The sequence below is a fragment of the Adelges cooleyi genome, unplaced genomic scaffold (genome assembly GCF_023614345.1).
Source record: "Adelges cooleyi isolate 19-005CV unplaced genomic scaffold, UGA_ACOO_1.1 ACOO_flye_CR_arks_rails_tigmint_CR_PRNA_23, whole genome shotgun sequence".
In the NCBI taxonomy this organism is placed as follows: domain Eukaryota; kingdom Metazoa; phylum Arthropoda; class Insecta; order Hemiptera; family Adelgidae; genus Adelges; species Adelges cooleyi.
In genome coordinates this window covers 11,631,586-11,654,290 of record NW_026095893.1, presented here as the reverse complement: position 1 = coordinate 11,654,290, position 22,705 = coordinate 11,631,586, and positions in this window count along the sequence as shown.

Here is a 22,705-nt window from a genome sequence, read left to right as displayed (position 1 = left end):
TCGATAACCAGTTTCGGATAACTATTTTTGAAGTTATTAAAGTTTCAAGTTTAGGACAGAAAGAAGAGTGTAGTGTAGTATTATTTTTATCTGCGCACATTTCCCAACCGCACTTCCCCTCCCATTCGAACTTTAAAACTCTTATAACTTTAAAAATAGTAATCCGAAACAGGTTGTCGACCAGTCAACATTTTTAGTAAATTATTCTCAATATAAAAAGTTAATAAAATATACACGTTACCATTTAAGTTTCGAAAGGTGCTATAAAAAAAACTAAGTTGTGAGGGGGGTGAAAACAAAAAAAATTGCGAAATATTGAGATCACATTGTATAACAACAATATGAAAAAAATTATTTTATTTTCTTATGAAACCCTAAGAGATATTGAGTGGTTCATGATAAATATATACATATATATACTATATATAGGGTGTTCCAGAAAGCAGCCACGTTTTGAAAATTCTATAACTTTTTTAACATTTGTAAAAAAAAAAAAAAAACACATACCATTGTGTTCAGGAGGTCCTGAGGTTTATGTGTGGAACATAACATCGAGCATATGACCGCCCCTGCTCGCCCTACAGGCCATCAATTCAACGTCCATGAAATTTCTGATGACTCGTTCGCAGATTTCGACGTTTAGGTCAACCATCACTCGCCTGATTTCCGTGGCCACCACGGTCTTTACCCCCTGCGAATTTTTCTTATGAGAGTGAGTAAAGTCAAGAAAACGTCACAGGGGGTCAGGTCACAACACCGTGCGAGCAAGGGCGGTCATATGTTCGATGTTATGTTCCACACATAAACCTCAGGACCTCTCCTGAACACAATAGTATGTGTTTTTTTTTTCGTACAAATATTAAAAAAGTTATAGAATTTTCAAAATGTGGCTGCTTTCTGGAACACTCTATATAAAGGAATGTATATAATTAACTTTGTTCTTTGTCAATTCGCTTTGTTCAAATAAAAGCTATAAGCTATATTAGTAAAAGCTAATAATAATATTAATTTGAAACTATATAATGGGAGTGTATAGTTACTTTTAGCGAATTCGCCAGGAATCCACCTCTCTAGGCTGTAGCGAGGCCCCACATAGACTGTTTAAGCTGTATTCATAGAATTACCTAAACATAAAATTAAAGTTTGGGATCTCTTTACAATAATCTTCTGAAATAAAACAGTTTGTTCTTTAGCTAATTCTTGATTAATTAAAAACTACCCAATGTAAAAGTCATCAACTATCGAATCCTATAAAGAATAAGGACACTGATATTAACAAAAAAAGTAAATGTATACACTATCCTAAGATTTGGTAAACATTATGCGATGACGATGAAGTTATATGTGTGGGACTAGCATGAGAATGAAAACCAAAACTTGTCTACAGAATTAGCTAACCCGTTTTATCACATATAACTTGCAAAGCGAAAGATATAGTTTACATCTAAGTAATTGTTTTAACTACTAGTATGACTTAATCTTATCATATTGTTACTTACAATTTTAATACAATGAAAAACACAAGACAAAGAAAATATATTTTAAAAGTAGGTATAAATGACAAAAATTTGTTCCTAAAGTATTTATTTATTTATTTATTTAACTTCCTTAATATTTTACACATCAGGGTCCCTGGTTTTAAAGTAGTAATAAATAAGAAAGTGATAAAATCACATTCCAGAAAACCGCTTTAGTACAGGAACTTAAAATATAAGTATTTAATATCCACCTCGATTTTTTTAAGTTAATTTATATATATAATTATATAATATATTTTTTCAGTGCAGCGTTTAGTATGAAAGAAATTGTATATCATATTGCGTGAAACTGTTATCTTCTACTCACCACGTCGGATTTAAAACATAGCTTTCGTTGTATTGACGTTTTAAGCCTATTGGGTACCGGCCAACTTTTAAGGAGTTTTCTATAGGAAATATTTAAGAAAAAAGTGGTTTTAATAAATTTCGGTAGGTATTCATAAATATAATCATAGCAAATAATAGTTTCAATAGCTTTAATTTCAATGTTATATTTTGTTTTTTTGGCCAATTGTTGTGTTGAAACATGAAATTGTTAGAAATGTATAAAAGAACCGCCGTTTTGTAGTAACGTTAATTTCCTACATTTTTTAAATTAACTTGAGATGTAAAGGATTTCTTGATTATTTTAAAAAGTTATTTTTATTACATCTAATATGCTGGCGGATAATTAATTTACCTTATTATTTATTAGTATTAAGCATAGGCTTACTCAACAGTTTAAATTTATTTTCTTTTGTGATATATTTTAATATACGCTCATGCTTTATCGACCCCTTAAGTAATAAAATATCGGATATGGTTGTGTCTGCAAGTTGCATGTCAAAACTTTAAAAGGTGATCGTTCTTTCACGTGATGGTATCGCAAAATAATCATCTCGTGAAAAATGACTTTTTAGCCTTATTGTCATCCCCCTTTTATCCTCAGTAAATCGCTTTACAAAGTAAACTAGAAGGGAACAAATGGTAATAGTTAAATATAAATGTATAGATATACATTTTTAAAAAAAAAACGTCTTTAGTTAATAATTGTGAAGTTTATTTGACTATTTACTATTCACTCTACTTATAATTGTATACAACATAACAAATCTAAATTCCCTTAGATATCATATTTTACATTATATGGGGTGCTGTGTCAGTAGGTTTAAGACGCGAAGTAACGGTCAGGTGAAATATGATCGTCACAATAAATAGATAGAGGTTTGAGAAGAGAACAATTATGGCTAGCTGACTTCATTTGTATGAGATAAGGTTAAGTTAGGGGGAAAAAATAAAGGTTTTTTATCATTAAAAATAGTACTCAATTTATCCATTCACAGCACTATGTCGTTCGCTTATGAAATATTTCAAGAACTGCGGTTCTGTGTTTTCAATAAACAAAACCGCATTGCTTGATCGCCATAATGGATTAATACTTTAGAGTATATAAATACTAGTGGTGGATATTTGATAGATTTGGAAGGAATAAATTGAAATATTAATATAATTTAATGAACAAAAATAAAATTGTGTATGTTTTTTTAAATAATAACTCCGTTACTTAACCCCATTTTGAAAATTCACTAACCGCCAACGTACAGCCCTCTGAAAAATAATATTATTGAGCATTGAAAATAAGTGTTCTAAAACAAATCAGAACGACCATGTTTTCATAACAAAATGTTTCAGCGTCCTCTTAATATTATGATAATTTTAGGTAAACTACAAGTTATTATTACCTATTTGTATTAAACTCGTGTTCCTGTTGTTTGTGCAAAAAATGTATATTTTATATTTTATTTTATTGGGATGACGGATCTGAGTTATTTCGACTGAGTACCGAAAACAACGCAGACATTGATCGAACCTCTATCAGGATGCTATTTGGCATAATATTATAATCGGTCATAGTTTTGACAAACGCCCCTTGGCGTCGGGTGGTTATGTCATCAGTGACTTCTTTGTTAACCAAAAATCAAAAAGGGAAGCGAGAAGCGTCGAGGAACCGTTTAAAGGGTTCGAGGAAAACAAGGGTGCGCGATAAAATAACGACGTCGAATAATTATTGATCATTCTACGCCTACACTGACATCGTCGTTCACCGGCTATTGCAACGAGACGCTGCGCTGATGCGGTGTTATTTATAATATGTGTATAAATGCATATTATAATAATAATATCTATGCATATAATATCCGTTTGTATATGCAACTCTGAAAGGGTGTGCGGGTCGCCGCCAGCGATAATCACGTGCCGAATTCAACGATGGGGTGACGAAATTCTGTTGGCGATGAGTCACTGTACTATAATAATAATATAAAATGCACAATGGTACATAGTGGCCGGAGGCTGTTTTTTGAGGGTGAAGGGGCCATGAAGTATAGTGGTTGTACGCGAAAGGACGATGTTGTGGAAAATGTATGTTTGCTGTTCACTTTGTATTTGCGACGTAGAAAAAAAAATACAAAAATGATAAGCCGAAGAGACTGATTCGACAAGGCCTCGGCTACCGAGGGTAGGTGACACAAAGCTGCCCGGCGGCAGCATACTCAACATCGTTCATCAGATTGAGACCAGAAATGATATGCAAATTGGCTGAAAAACATAGCCGCGGTGTATAAGAAAGAGAAAAAGGTTTATTTTTAATTTTATTTGTATACCGTCTATACTCTATCCTATTATACTTAAACCGGCTTTGGTTTCTGCGACTTATAGTATAAAATAAATATTCCAAATGTATGTGATAAGATGTTCTTTAGCGTGCACAAACATCATAGTCATAAGTCATGACCAGAAGGCAGAAACACAGCCTTATGCTCATGTATTATTATAAAATATTTATTACTATTATCTGAGGATTATCTTGAACCACAAGCAGATTAAATACTTACGAGGATGCCCCACGTCTGTAATTTTGAGTGTAAAGACTAGCTTAAACTTTTAAGAGAATATGATACCTCCTATTTTTTAAGGCGTAAGTATAGGTAATTTTTCGAAAAATCTTAATTTCGAGCTTAAACTATAGTGTGTACTTTTATTAATACAGTGATGAGGATTCTTTATTGACTGTGTATTTTTTTGTCTGGCTATCATAGTCATTTCTATAGGATAAACAACAATTTTTTTCCATCATAACTGTTTTGCGAGTAACAAACTTATGAAGTTTATATGACTTCATGTGTACTCACAGTGAAATTACTATATTTTCCCAATACACAAAGGAGACATTTTATCTGCTTTTTTATTTTTTCTATATTAATAACTACTATTTTAATAACTTGCCGCCAGTAGCTATACAATTTTTCGGTGTAAATTATTATTACTATTAAAATAAGATAAATAGATTTCAAAAAAGCTGTTAGCTTTTATAAATCAACCGCCAACTTATCCGCAACGTATTTGACTTGTATTGTTTCAGTTTTGTACGTTACACGTAAGATCTCTTTGTTTTTATTCCAAAGTAAACTTTATACCGTTGGAATCGATTTAGAACTTTTTCTATTATTACTTTTAAAGAAAAACAAATGGTGTGTGTTATTTTTATTTTTACAAGTCACAAACTAAAAATTGTATTACAATATACGAGGCAGTGGTATAATCTAATGATACATTAGTTTTAAACCTCAACAAATTATTCATTATTATTTATTTTACTTATCAATCTTCTAATACAATTTAATGCTATAAGTAACACCATTGTTAATAAACTAATAAAGCTATTTTAGGAAAGTAGATGTTAATTTGCACACAATTTGAACTTTCTTGAGATCAGAGAAAAAATGTCCAGATTTCTACTACTCTATAAAAAAAAAAGTAGGAGGATTTATACGTTTTTTATTTTGATTAAACTTTGTTCTATTTTTATCGTTTATTTTCATAAAAATATGTTGTAGAATAAATAAATTAGTTTGGTATAAGTAGCTAGTATGAAATTAAGCTGTATCGTATAATATAAATAATTGTTAATTAATAATTGTGTATTTTTATAACGGGTTTTTTAACATTTTTTTATCACGTTATGCCATCGAATTTGAATATTTGAAATGTAAGGACCAAAATATTTTTTATTACTTTTTATGGACGATTTCTAAGGATAAAAATATTATGTAACCATATCATTTGTGTTATCAATAATAAGTGTGACAACTGTAACTTGTATATGAGTAGGAGTTATAAAACACAAATATACAACAAGTGGCTATTATGAAGACATTAGGAAATAAATGTCAAGGGGACTATTGTAGTCGGCGTAGTTACCCTTAACAACAAATCTTCTGTATGCCACAGTGAAATATCACCCCGTACCGACTGCAATACGATTACTTGCATTAGGCGTTAACTGGAAATACTATTATGTTATCAACACAATACCTACACTATATTATACACCATTTGCGGCAACAGTAACTAATTAACCATTAAAATTGTAGACTATTTCTCTCACGTAGTTATGTCTGATTACGAAATTAACAATATTTGTTTATTTTTTAATCAAGTTAAATTAATATACCATAAATTATAATCACAATGTTCAGAAGTTATTAAAGCAAAGGTACTAATTAAATCAGTTTTTTAACTAATTAAAATATTAAAAATAAATATATTAATAAATAAAATATAACAAAGGCACACAGTTTTGCAAAAAAAAAAATATCATTGCCCCATGGTCTTTAAGAACACTTTTTACTGGTCGTTAATCTCCGTTAGGTTACGGGACACATGATAAGGGTCCCGGGTCCCTAGATGAGTGGTATGATGCTATCCGACGACGCGATGGCACTGTATAGTCTCAAAATTTGCAACACCACGAGAAATGTTGCTATGTGTTGGGACCTGAACTGTGCTCAGGGGCTCCACATGATTAGGTTAGGTATAGAATTTGTCGTTTTAAATAATGGTATTTAAGATATTAAACTTATTGTAGCAAGCTATAAAAGTATAAAAGCATTTCCTATTATTTTTCATTAAAAGTAAATAAATAAGAATAAGTGTCTAGAAAAAACCTAGATTCGCTTGTGGTTATATAACACATACCCTTGGTACTAAAATTCTAATTTAATACCAAGTATTAATAGATATAATAAAATATTTAAAACCCTTTCGTCGCAAAAAATAATACATTTTAGCGAATACGCTCACAACAGACTACGCAGGCTGATGATTATAGCACTTCTACCAAAATATACTCTAATATAATCCGCTAAGGGGTATTTTTTGTGGTAAAAATTAAAATGTTGTTTAAATATTTTAATAACTTAAGGTTGAGTGTAGAAATCACACTTTTCAATAGGTATAAATAGAAATTTACTGTTATTTTTTTATGATTATTGGAACTAACTAGCCGAGAAATCAATTTATAAAGTACAATGAATAAAATTCATGTCCTTGTTTTTACGGTTGTATTACCTAATAAATGTGGACAAGATCATTAGGTAACATTTTACTTAAATGACTCAGTTTTGATTTTACACTACACATTTGTAAGTATTATCTTATACCAAATATATTATCTGATTATACTGAATCGTTTTATTAGTAATTAAGTGTATTTCATGCTACATGTAATCGAGTGTACAGTTATTATGACGCTTGATCAGGATAAATACTATTTTACAGCGACAAAATAGTAAATACTTATTACTACTTTAAAGGAAAACACTCGATGGATGTTAGAGCACATTAAAACATATTAACAAATAATAAATAACATTGTACTTCATACAAAATGAACAGAAACTTTTTATTATCCGAGTTATTTGTAAATAATAGACATTTAGTGTTGTAACAGCATCGATAAATGTACCAGATTTTCTTATTGGTTGAATTAATTTAGAAGCTAGCATTTTATATAAAAAGTAGGGGGCATGAAAGGTAGTTTTTTGCATTTGATAAAAAAGAAATTCATTAAATAAATGCATAAAAAAAGAGCTTTCAAATAACAAATGGTTTTTAATGAAAAGAGTTTGTTATTTTTAAAAGCAATCATTAAGTTGGTGTAACGAGGTCAATAATGTTTGATTTAGTAAAATCCAATAAGAGATTATTTCGCAATTTAATTAATTTGAATTAATAATCAACCAGCCTTTACATTTAATTAATATCCTAAATAATATATATCACAAATTTAAACACGATGTTTTTAATATAGTGAGGGTAACTCGCAATTAATTTAATCAACTTAGGTGTTTTATAACATTTCCCTTTTTTAACACTACCAACAATTGGATACATACCTATGTAGATGGAAGTATACTTTTTTTTAAATAAGAAAAAACGTTGTTTGATTGAACAAATTAATTTTAAAGCGTGCATCCTTTTTGCAGGAAATCAATGCCAGGCGAAAAAATAAACCATAAATAAACATTTTATTCGCTGCTAAACCGGATAAACCTTTCACGAGCCGCCGGCAGGTACAAAAAAAGTTAAAAAAATATCTTTTAATTTACGTCGTTTAACTTCCGGGGTTTCCACGAAGATAGATATACCTTATCCGTTTTTTTTTCATTGAAAGCTGCTGTTGTTTGTAGTAAAGCTCAAAGTCTCCTTTATGCGCCACAAATAAACACCAACAGGATTAGCGTCAATTTATCCAGGAACGTCCTCGGAGCTTAACTAAAATTAATCGAAGGAAATAGGAATTGCATAGAAGAACAGTGAAACGAACACACACATCCACGGGCAGTTGTTCTATTTTCGATTACAATAAGACATTTTTCAGGGAACCGTAGCCTCTTCCTCTTGAGGTAGTAAAAACAAAAAATATAAATTATCGGTTCTCTTTTTAAATCACATGAAATAAATTTGTATGTTATTAAGCTAAATTTTAATTAATTAAAACAACAATGCAAAAGTCATCATCGTTTATAATCTCGTAAAGCTACTCTTAAGTACTTTTAATTTCTAAGGGATAAATGGTCCAACAGCTTATCAGGTTAAACACGGTTAATTATTTTTGTCAATTGATTAACCGTAAACATTATATTAGGGGAGTTTACTGTACAGTACTTCTCGGTAGCACTTCATGCGTATACAGCTGTATACATTGTAGGTATATTTTTTTGTGCATGAAAAACTTTATTAGTTTCTCAAGACCTCTTTTCACATTACAAACCATTTACCGCACTTGAAAGTAGACTGTAGGTGACGCAAGCGATGGACACCACGGCTAATATAATAGGGTAATGTAAAATACATTAAAACGTATTTTAATAGGTAATGAAATTAAAAACGCATTTTAAAAATATCAGAAACTCTCAGGGTCATAAAACCGATTGATTTCTCCGGGGACTGTGCATTTTATATTTAAGCTATCCCGTTGTTACTCAAATATAATAAATTGTTAGCAAAAAAAAACAAAAACTGTGTTTAAATCGTTTTGATAGAATAGTCTATACCTTTTAAATGAACACCTATTTCGTTTTATTACTTATGCATACGTTAACATATAATAAACTCGTTCATGTTAGGGTCATTATATAGTGTAGAATATACATGCACTAAAGTTTGGTTTTAATTTCTAAACGTAATGCGGTCTGTCGTTCTATGTACAAAATAAAGGATTTTTTTTAGAAAAATGGAAATGGAAAAGTGCACAATTTTACGGACATCTACGTTGCATATATCGCACACCTAGATCAAAAGTGTAGCAACTCAAAAAACACATTTTTCAGGAATTCCAAAAAACTTATTTTCTAGTTTAATTACTTAACTTGTTAATTAAACTTTAACTGTTTAATTTAATAAAACAGTGTTGTACAACCAACGTACGTGCACTCCGCTTGATGTCTGAGCAGAAACTAAAGTTTTAAACAATTTTGGTAGTTAGGATTATGGGGTTAGTCATTTTTACAAAAAGTACCTACAGCGCCATATTTTGGCGAATAATCAAGATAAATTTAAATTTCATTTTTTGGTTTATGCATCTTCGTTTGTAGAATCAGAATATACAAATAACTAAAAATACCTGTTTTGAGTTGTTACAGTTTTGATCTAGGTGTGCGATATGTAAAATATTTTAAATTTACTAAGCGATAGAATAAATATTTTTGGCATGTTATATGGCATAAACTTACACAATTATTTAGTAACTAAAATTTAAAAATATTTAAGTAGGTTTTATTCTTAACGATTCGTTTTTTTATAGTTACACTAGTCAAAGAAAATAATACACTGATAATTGATTTTATTCTGCATACAATTATATTCTTAAAAAAACATTTAAGCTACATCTGCCGCTCGCTCGTTTCTATTGACTAGCGGTAACAATAAAAACTCCACAATCGTTATTTAGATCAAAGCAATTGTGGACGGTCAGTATTTCTATAATTAATTTTTGATTGACCATTTCCTTTTCTCCCCTCGTTGTTATGGTATATTATTATACACCAAGAAAAAACCACTTCCCTTTTCGAGTAAAAAAAAAAAGGAAAAAAGAAGAAGAATTGAGTTAACTAAATTACCTTGCATGCGTTCATGTATTACATGTAATTGCAGTGCAGGTCAATACAGAACATTCTACTTAAAACCAAAAAATATACCGTAGACTTATTTTGACTCACGGTATTTTGTACTTACAATATGGAACACGCGACATCATTGAGTGTAACATTATATATATATATATTATATATATATATATATATATATATGTAATATTAATATATCTCTGTATATATATAATATACAGATCAATTTAACACAGACACTCATTTTCTCGAAAAGTAATGACAATATTATAGTATTAGATTTTGAAAACTAAACTTTAGTGACTATAAAAATAATTAGCCAAAACTGGGTATTGACCATTAAAAAATTAATCTAAAAAGTTAATATACATTAAGTATACGTTACCATTTAAGTTTTAAAAGTTAACAGAACTCTGTCAATAAAATATAAAAAAAAAACAAATTTGAATATTTCAAAGTGATATTAACTTAAGTGTCTCCAAAAGAAAATCTACAAAACCGAAGTTATTTTACATTAAATTGATCACCCTGTAAATAAATGCATATTACACCTGCTTACAGTTGTTTACAGTTATATTTAGTATTAGGACGTACTATTGTTTTTTACTATTTTCTTTTTTTACTGTGTAATGTGACATTACACGCGTATAATATCTTTGCGGGGGGGGGGGAGTTTATACAAAATTAGAAAACGATCCGGTTTGAGGACCACTCGGATTGAAACGCAAACATAATATTCGCCATAATCCGTTATACATTGGTATCACATGTACGGTAACCACACTCCCACGTCATTAAAATCCCCGGTGCAGCAATTTGTTCTCCGCCATTATATTATCTCTTTCGGTCGGCTAGTAATCGTTTTCTACCATAACCCATCACGAAACACCACCACGGTGCATCCAGATATTAATTCTGCCCGAAAAACCGACATTAATATTATAATATTGAAGCGTTTCGTGGCAAAGTCGGCAATCTCAATCTCAATTTTTATTAAAAAGAAAATGTATGTTCATAAACATTGCTTTTGAACTTTTCACGCTTCGTCGAGTGATAACACTGATTTTTATCACAACTGCTTACCCGCAGTGATAAAACGGTTTGATAGCGTCCGTGGCAAAACGTGGAAATCCGATTTTCAAAATTTAATTTAATTTTAATTTAGAGATTGCTCACTTAAACGCTAATAAATTCGTAAATAATGAGACTAGATTCGTCATCAAAGTACCGTTAGAAAGCTCTAAAGCAGACGTATTTTTTAAAGAAAATGTTTGATTCTAGTTTGTAGACACTAAACAGCTAACTATTTACTGTACAGCAGTTTCAGTAGAGAAACCCAGATAATAAACTTCGCTTTTAGTAGTTTAAAGTTCAGTAAATAATGAAACACCCAGTTACTAAAATAAATGTTGAAAATGTTTAAGATGCAAACATCTACAAGTATATCATTTTTCCAAATAGTGAATTTGAGGTAATTGAATTCGTTTTGACGTACTACATTTTTAAACATGTTTTTCTTAGGTTAAATTTTTGCCGCACCCTTTATATTTTATACAATTTATAAACATGAAACTATTACATAATATTTGTCGTATACATATTTCAAATGGTTGGGTGTAAAACGTTTTCAATAATAACTCCTATCGGACTTTTTATTGTTCATATTTAGGTAGTTATTAAAATGTGTACTCAGACTAGTTATGGCGAAGGGTTTTTACAATTTCCACATTCAACTAATAATTACAGTCATTCGTCATTTTTACTTCACTATGTTGAATATTTTCATACTATGTCTTATCGTTTTCTTCAGATTTAATTATATAATAGAATATGTTATAACTTATAATGTTTGTAAATATTTTGGTATTTTGTATCCAGCGTTATTTGGACTCAATAATGTAACTCGACCGTCTAGTTTTAAATAATAAATAAAGGTCAATCAGAGTTGCGAATTTTCGTTAGCACTACTGAAATAGTTATGATGTTAACCTATAACTTTGCGTTACGCTTTATTCAATTTCCAACCTGTAATCATTGCATTGTTAAATCTAGAATGGCTATATACACCTGTATACGTTTTTGATCTTCAGTTATTTTCTTGACGTTGTCTTTACATTCTTGTGTGTATATATCAGTTTCACGTGTGTACACTTATACTCACATTTACTATACTTATACTTATATATACGTCATGACTACAGTGGAATGCCCATGAAAATATGACTAGGTAGCATAGCAGGGAATTATCTTGATGGGTTTACAAAATTCACAAGTACCGATCGGTGATATCAATAATAGTAAGCTCATAGTACATTTTGGTTTAATAAAGAAATTACATTTTTTTTTAAACTTAAACAATGACGGCGACACATTCTTATAAAAAATATTTTTAACGATACCTTCACTTTAGGTAAGTACCTACTAACTACGCGTTTGCGAAACCAAACCGAAGGCGTGGTACTCGGTTTATACTGTGATGGTTTTTAAACTTATTTAATTTATTCAGCTCATAAAATTAGAATCATACGAGTACTTATAATATTTATAAAATACTCGTTTTGCCTGTTATTATTATGTCGAGAGTATAGGTGTAATATTAGTGTAATCGTTAGTTCATTATACAATTTTAACTTTACAATTTCATTGAAATGTTACGTTTTAAAAACATGTATATTAAAAATATTTACTATTAGCATTGGACGATTTTCTTGTTTCTTTAGTGTCTCGCCATTTGTACAGAAGCCCTGAGAACAAAACAACAAAAAAAGGTATCACAATTTGAATTTCTAATAATGTATGCATTTAACGAAGGCGTTTCTATACAATTGACACTGCCAAACAGTAAATTGAACAGTCGTCCCCTTTTGGTCTTCAATTTTGCCATTATTACCGGAAACGTGTCCATTGCGAAGTGGCTAATTTGAATTGTTGATGAGCGTGTCGTCGGCTCGTTGGAATATTCAACATCCGCTGTCATGGCGCAAAGAAAATGGCTTTCAAGTGAACGGCAAACAAACGGCCGTATATCTGTTCTAATCGGTCGCCGTCAACAACCGTAGACGCAGCACAAATCCAATCAGACCCCTAGACCGGCGCATAAGCTTTTAGATGGCTGTTGCACCCCTAGTCGTACGGCAATAAGTACATATCAACTGAGTTTTGGGGTCTGCGGAGAGGGTGGGTAGTATAAACTTCAAATCTAGAGTTCGGCGGCCGTCCAAACATAAACACGTATTAATTGTATATACTGCATTGGAGTTTGTACATACTACGAGGACAAAAAAAAAATAAAGATATATTTACTCAAGATACGATTGTATACAGAACATATAATATAGGTACGCTCTACTATTTGCTCTAGTCCGCTGGGTCGAAGAAATAACGTTATAATATGAGCGCCGTCTTTTATCGCCCTAACCCTCTGTTTGTACGATGATACGATATTATGACAATATTAAAGACTGACAAAGAAAACACATAATACTATAATTAACAATGAAATATATACCTGCAGTGTATGCTATAATATATCTGTGTGTAATCAAATCGAAAGTTTTATAGTTAGTCTCGATAAAATAAACGATCAAACCTTCGTTGTTTACATAAATGTCTATTAACATTGTAGACTTCTTGAAATTATTTTCTTTTATAAGTATTCGTTATTGGAAGTAGTGTTAATGGGCGCTCCCTTCCTACACGTCGTCTTGTCTAGTTTCTATATTCAGCTCATTTACCTATTGTATTATTTTGTATACAGATTGTAAATATTGTCTTTATTTTAATAAAAAAAAAGTATTCGTTATTGAAAACTTTTTGTTTAAATGAGTAGATTTTAAAAATAATTGTGCAAAAAGACTTACTTATGTTAAGTTTATTGTCGACAAAAGTATTTGTTGCGAAAAACAACAAAATAAATTGAATGACTTCAGAGCATATATTTATCTAAGCTTAAAACCTTCTTACTGAAAGTTTAACGAGGGGTAGTGAAATATTCTTTGATGACACGGACCACAGTTGAAGTGATTTTTAAATAACCACTTCAGATTTGCAGCAATTACTGTAACAAAACTATTGTGATGCACGACGACCCTCTGACAGATTTAACGAGGTGCCTATAAGGGACATACTGTCAAAAACAGAATAACAAGGGGACATCATAGTTATTACAGTCATGATGAACAGACAAGAATGAGAGAAAAATAAAATTACAAATCGTGATTCATAATATTTGAACAATACAGTAACGACATTACTTTTGGAGTTACTGATAAGTAGTACCCGTTTTTTAACAAAAAAAAAATAACGAAAAATCTATAAGCTGAAAGATAAGTATTGTAATAAATAAGATATGTAATTTCTATTTAATTTTACACTGTGAAGCTATACAGTATTGTTTTTAATTGTAATTTACTACGATCATTTTTTTTAATATTTAAGTTTGACGTCTGTATTAGTTTATTTATTTACATATTTATACTAAGCAAAACATTTGTATGATCTGATATGGTACGGCATTATATAGTGAATCAAAAGTGAAAATCTTGAAGTGATAATTATCTAGCTTTTTAGATCAAATAAAAATGTCTTTGGTTAATATTACGTCGTACGGCTCTACGTAATATAATGTTGATACTTGAATAATGTTACAACAACACAATGTATATAAACGTATAGATTTTTTATCATAAACAATTTAAAGAAACCATTATTAGAACCTAATAAACAATTAATTATTGTTTGTTTATTCGACTATATTTTGAAAATGGTGATCGCATAATTTCTTAAGCGATACAGCATTATATCCATTAAGCATTGCATAGTGAACAGTTATGCATTCTAACATTTATCGAAACATATTGTTTAATGGAACACCGTCTAAAATTAAGTGATATTTGATGTACCAAACGATAAAACATTAAAATCTTGTATGTTAATTCTAATTTTCTTATAAAATCGATTGGCCGCTTACAAATAATTTAAATCTAGACGGCACTTTTATGTAAACGAATAATATTGTTAATAATTGATTATACGATAAATTGACATAAAAATATCATTTTATTTCAAACCTGTTTAGGTTTTTACAAGGATTCGTTTAAAAGATTTTATGGTTATACTATAGGTGAATTAATGCACAAATCAAATTGATCAACTGCAATACTTTACAAAAGATATAATTAATAAACATGTTCATAAAACAGCTTATTATCCGATTAACAAGATCAATATCAACATGTTAGCAGCTAAAATGCATGATGAAAGGTAGGATTAATATAGGTACGTGACATTATTGATTTCAATGTTTGTAATTACTACTTTTTTATTTGTTTGAATATTGTTTAATAATAATTGATTTCAACATACTATAGAGAAGTTTTTTAGGGATATTTTAATATTATACAAATATCTACAATAAAAACGAGATTAAAGCAACGGGGACACAGTAGACTTGAAGCGGTCAAACTTTACGGTTAAATTTTAGGTATTTATTTTGAAAGAATTTGTATAAAAATATTTTTCATATGAAATGATTTGTTCAACAATTTGAGTTATGTAATAAGCGGAAGCAAACAGGAAAATAGGTAGTTCTTTCCGCGGTATTAGTATATTTTAATTTTAACTATCTAATCAATTAAATTACATTTTTAAAAAACCTAAAAGCTAAAAGATTTTGATCCTTTAATATATCCTTGAATTAATGTAACATTCTAGATATCACACTAAATCAATTATTATCAAATAAGGGTAGTTAACTCTTTCGATTATACTTTGTTTAATTTGGTATTTTATCATTATGAAATGCACGTTCTTGTCAAGTTGTGTACTGTGTATCTCGTTTTAAAACAGGGCGGGATCGACTATTTTTCAATAAGCGTAGGGGTGCTAAACCATTTTTTTACGCTTCGTTGAACGAATGATGTAATGATGTGATGGATCGAGACACATGGTTCTCGCTTCTCCTGTCATATACGGGATTCGTAATGATCAAAAATTGTATTTGACAAGAAACAAGAGTATAGTGTTATTTCAAATTTTCCAGTGGGGTTTAAAATATAATAATAATAATTTCGACAAAAACATGTAAATGAACAAGTGGAAATTGTACGGATGAACGATTTGAATTTCAAAGGCTACCACCGCGCTGCCGGTTTTCCTCTTTTCTACTTAGTATTTGAAAAAGTTAACCGTTAAATGCAAAAATATTCCTGTTTATACTTATAATATAGTAATTGTTTATTTTATTTGTAAACCTAACATAAATGCAAATTCCAACTACACGAATAAATTAAACTACATCTATCTTGCCCCTAAAATCAGAACAACTATTTTTGTACTATCGAATTAGTTTAGACTAATTGAAAACACATATACAAGTATGAGTTCATTAAATAAATTGAGGTATTCGCATTTATTGCTTAATATACGATACAAATTTGATTTTTCTAATTACAGTAATTTATTTAGTAACAAATTATGTTTCTGTTTAGGTTTAAATAGTAAACATTTTATTTGACTTTTTTAAACCGGGTTTAATTTAGGAGACCTTCTAAACTAAAACCTCTTATAAGTTATAAGTGAGGTAATAACTGTAATCAAATGAAGAGAATATAAATGCAGTTTTTTTATTAAAAAATAAATAATTGTATTATTATTTTTATTATACATATAATTAATTTAAAAAAATAATTACTATTTCTTACATTTGTTTATAGCAACCTTACTTGACAAAGCGGTTGATAATTAATAATACATTTACTTAGTTATATTAATTATTCTTAATTAGTATATATTATACATGATTGTTTTTATAAAATTATAACTTTTAAGTAGTTAATTAATTTAGTTCTACGTCAAGTCTAATGAACTGTTTAATACAAGACGTAGTGTACTACTTATAATTTTGCTTCGGCGCAGGCGCGGCTACAAGGGGAGCCATGGAAGCAATGGCCCCAAATCTAAAAAAAAGAGGCTGGTGAAAATTATAGGTATACAATATACATATACAGTAATAAAGCTATATGTAACTTTATCTTCTATAGGTTAATATCAAAACTTGTATGAGAAAAACATTAAATTATTCTTATTACATACCTATTTCTATACTTAATATAATATTTTGTTAAAATTATATTGGTTTTGGGTCAATTCTATTTAAAATTTGTTTTTGTTTATTTATTACAATAAAAAATTTAATTAGTTATTGATGGTTACTTTTTGGAACTAAAATATAATGAAAAATAACAATCATTTAGGGCACCAATAGTCTGCACGTTATATTTTAAATTTTGGTCTACTTAAATAAATAATTTCGAGGTACCTAAACTTTGTCTCAATCATAATTATCCTGATTTCAAAAATGTTAACATAGTAAACCCTGATAATCTCTATTGATATTTTTTGATACTCCCCCCCCCCCCAATCAGACATCCTGAATCCGCGCCTGCTTCAGCGCGGAACTGAAATTACTATTATAATAACATTATTATAGGAAAGATATTAATTACTTTTATAAAAGTCAATTTAACTTACTTTAAAATATTCTATAATCAGTTGTTGTTATTTACCTATTTACGATATACAGTATATGGCTGTTACAGTATATACAATAGATACAGTACATATCTATTGGCTATTACCTGCTCCAAATTGTATTGTTTTAGAACAACAAGGTATTTCTAGTGCCAGTTTGTATTTTTATAATCAAAGTGTGATACTCTACTAAAGTTTAAACCGTTCGATCCTAAGTGACGTCTGTTTAGACGCGTTAACACGCGGTGCTAGTTCGTCCGCGATACATGGGGTGAACACGGCGGTATTTATTCCTGAGACACTCAACTTACCAATGTCAGAATTGTTCATTCACGCTCTGTGGAGCTTGCCAATCTGATCAGTCAAATCCCCATGGTACATATATGTGGATAGCGTTTAGACGTTTTACAAAGTGATCGTAATGACGGATAATCATTTTTTACCCTCAGCTTAAGCCGGCGTCACCAGTACTCGCCGTCGGATCAGAGTTGAGTGCAGGATTTGTTCCGGAAGACAACACATTTGTGGGCTATCCTCCCGACCGTCCGGGTTAGTCATGTGGAAAATTCGAGCATTGATGGTTTTTTCGATTTTGTATACCCTTGCTAGCAATCTAAATTCCGTCGTGATTAAACTTAAAAATCAATTTATTTAATTATTATCTGATTGGTAAAAACCCCGTTGTTCAACTAACTGTGTTAGTAAATCCTGTTATAGCTATATTATTCCGCAACGCATTTAAAGATTATCGATTGAATTTCGCAAAACGCGTATGTTGTGAAATGTAGTGCAGTATTTAATTCGAATATAGAAATTTACAATTTGTAAATGATCTCTATAAAATTGTCAATGTTGTAGTTAAGAAAACTAAGTATTTTTTCCAACACATTACTATTGAACAAAAAATGATTTTAGGTTAAAGCGCATATGAAGGCTAAAAGCTGATTTTTCATTTGGTTTTTGATAATATATATTGTACAAACTATACAAATGTAAAAATATAAACGCTTAAAACTTAAAAAATATAATATTGGCCTTTTTAATTGATAAAAAAAAGTTATTATCACTCTGAGTATTTAATTAAATATAGAGATTAAATGACCCTTTGAGATGTTTTCTTTACATGGTATTTCGTATTTCTCAATATAATACTACTGTTATGACTAATGTCAACCTGTTTTCTAATTTCGGACATTCTAAATAGTTTTAAAGAAACTAACACCGGTTGTACCGGATATGATAGAAGTGGGTAGGATAAGGGAGCAAAGCCCAACACCCCCTTGACAAAATCTGAAAAACGCCACTGGTGGCAACCCGATTTAATAGTTGATATGATTAAAATAAACATTCCTTTCGAGTAAATATTTATTACGGTAAACTAAATTAAAGAATGATGATTTTAAAGTAGGTAACTACCTACAAGTTAATAGTAATGATTTCAGAAATAATTAGACTATACCAAGACGTTATATATATTACACTAATAGTTTTAAACGTTAGAGCTGCAATAATTATTAGCATAACAATAGAAATGTACATAACCTATATATGTATGTACTTATGTCGGGCTTTTAAAACATAGAGTTTATCTAGTTGCTACTTCCTTTTCCATTAGTAAGACATATGGTCAATTTTCCCGCGCCAACTTGGGGTGAGTTAAAGTAATTATTTAAACCGTAGCGGTGTGCCGTATTTAAAAACTACATCTAGACGGTTGTCAATTATTTACGACCGATGAAAGTTCCTTTAGAATGCCTGATGTTTTTTACTTATTTATATAAGTCGAAATGCTAGACGGTCGGTTTTAACTTCTTAAAGTTTGTAACTTAGTATTAATTATTCCACACTTGCATAATTAATTTAACAGATCGATAGTGAATACATTCCTTTACTTCCTAGTACTACATGGAAACTCAAGTTATTATTAAAGCTATCGTAGTTAAAGAAAATATAGACAGTTTTATTTAGAAGCTTTTTTATTTGGCTTCTTTAGATATTTAAGACAAATTGTATTTAATTGTGGTAAAATCAGAAATAATACCAACGCAGTGGTCCTAGTAGTTGTAAATTTGTAATCAATATCATTAATATTATATTTAAATTAAGATAAACTAAATGATGTGGCTACAGTAAATGTAAAATTGACTGAACTAACACACAGCGGTCGATTTACTTATGATTTAAATTACTAACGTGAAGCTGTCAGCTGACAATCGAAATTGTTATTTTTATTATTGTTACTGTGAAGCCACAGAGCTTCTTACTAAAATGTAATATTTCAAGTAACTTTCCACCGTCGTGACATACCGTCGTCGCGCTCATATCCTTTTTTGCTACCTTTGCACTTTAATATCCATTCTCTCGGTACTCGCGTTACATTATATGGTTGACATATTTTTGTAGTTATCTTCACATGTGTTTTTCGTTTAACCAGGAACAACTGAAAATGAAAGCACGGAACAATAAAAATAACACTAAATAATATGTTCAAATCTTTTAAAAGGTATAAATCGAGGTTAACGAAAAATTTGTGTCGTTTCTAAAGAACAGCTTTATAATATTATGTTTGTATAGCGTATATTTTTATCTTTTATTTCAATTTAATTATTTTAACTTATCATTCTTAGACTTTTTAAATTATCAGTGATGTGTTATCATAATGCTAAAGAAATTAACTGCGTTTGGTATGACAAGTTTTGAGAAAATTTAAAACAAAAATCTTTAATTTAAAATTTTTATATTTTCCATTGTTGTATTAGTAATTTTTTTACAGTTCCATTTAAATTCATTTTTTTTGCGTTAATCGATACGTTCTTAATATTATTTTCTACATAAAATTACTTTATTATTGACAAATATTTCTTGTGCTAGTCCATTAGAACGCGATAACCCTATATAATATTAAGCGGCTTCGTATAGTCTACTTTTCATAAATTAAATATTAAGTGCATTTTACTGTTTTTACTGTGGCACGCAAACGATAAATTTGTAGTAGGTACTACCTAGGATATTTTATTTAGCTCGTATAGAATTTTTTAATAACTATTCAACATAAAAACATGTCATTGGACTTCTATTATAATACTACAGTTAAATTACCGTAAAGAAAAGACCAAGACATACTAAATAAAAGATTATAAATGTTTATTCTATAATGTGTAATTACAAAAGCAATAAAACCTTTTTAAAAAAAATGTTTATTAATTTCCCAACGTTTTTTGCCGATAAAATTATTTGACTTAATTTAATACACACATTAGTAAATTATAAGTCAAATGTTTGGCACAGTTTAGTAGCTAAATAATACCATTTAATATTTTCTTATCAATCAAATAGTTCAAATTAATTTTTTTAATTTTTAGAAAAAGATTAAGTAGGTATACTATTATTGTTCAAAGTTGAATATTAATGCCTTTATAAATCAAAGCTAAATAAAAAATATTTTAAATTTCAAAATTTTAATGCGATTGCAAAAGATAAGGAAAAACTCTTTATTTTAATTTTACTCGATATAATTAATTATGTTAACTTAAACTTTTCACTTATTAACAATAAATTACAGTAAAATTAAAGTTACAGAAAATGTAATGGAACTTAATTAAACAGATTACGCTAACACGTTTTATAAACATAATCTAACTTAACATAATAAAGTTAATATAAATCATTAACTTTCCAAGCTTTATAATTTTAGAAGAAAGAAAAATTGCATTCGTTAGAAATGTATACAATATTACTTTAACAGTTAGGCACTATAGAGTATAGTTTAATAACGGAAGGTTCGCCGCAGCATAAAAAAATATGCTATTTGTATATTTATAAAATTAAGATAGTTTTATACAGATATGGTTAAGTACTAAATATATTTATTCATATTTTATTATACGAAACAAACGAATAAACATTTATGTCCATTGCATTATTGAAATATTATGGATAACCAAAAAACTACAAAAACAAAACAGATTTGTTTAAGTTGTTTAACATAAATACATTTATAAATACTGAGCATAACGTCTGAATGTTTTTCAACGACATGTCGACCGAGGTACAAATAACAATATGTGAACAGATGCATGTAAAATTAAATTTGTTATTTTTAAGGCGATAAAACGCGCCGAACGAAAACCATTCGAAATCGGTTAGTTGCCCTCAACTTTGTTTCGTTATTTCCGACGTTTTATGGATAAAAAGTAAAATTTTTTTCTCCCTTTTTATATGTAAATGATCAAACAATGATTTTCAATTACCATTGTCACGCTTTAACGCGTGTATAATTGATAGGCCACGCATTTTCCTATGTTTATTTCATTTGATATTATACTGTGATATGTGTCGTTCTCACATCACGGGTCATTTGGTCCGAATTATAATTCTTATTACTGTTATTTGTAACAAAACGAAAAGCTGTCTACCCATGGAGATGCATGTGTACTGTCTGAATCATATACCTACGCCCACATTATATTATACAAACGACAAATTTGTCGACAAATACACATACACACACACACACACATAAAATATGTATACATACTATTGTAGAAATAACTCATATGAATACAATCTCATTTGACGGAGGGGTACGCTTAGTTAGTACATATTGGGCTACCGACAAGGCACTTGTTTTTATTTTACCCTAAGAAATACGGTCTGAATGGGAAAAAGACGGGAAAGGAGTCGGTATTGTCTGAATAAAGAAACAAAAAATCGTAAAATAAAGAATACGCTTTACTATAGTTACACTTATCAGCAGCGGAGACGAAGGACAATACCGCGATAATTTGTATGGCCGGGCAACACGTTTTTCTTGTGGGTACGTGATGAGTGTTAAAAAATATAAATGTTACGGTGCACGCCGTACTGTGTATTCCTATGATATACGAGCATTAATACAAAATATACATTTAAATTATTAGTGTTAAAGGAAAAAACAGTGTACGCTATAAATGTGTTGGATTAAGAGGAAGTTATACCCCCCCTCCCAATTTCTAGCGTAATACTTAAAAACGCAGAATACTCGACCCATAATGGTTTTAGTGCAAAATCAGAACATGTTGGAAATTATAGAAAACAATCAACATTTTGTAGACTAATGACAGATCCTTTTTTCAAAATATTTCTTAGAATAAAGTTATCACTGTTTTAATAAAGTAAAAAATATTTATTATTAACATCAAGCACCAAGCA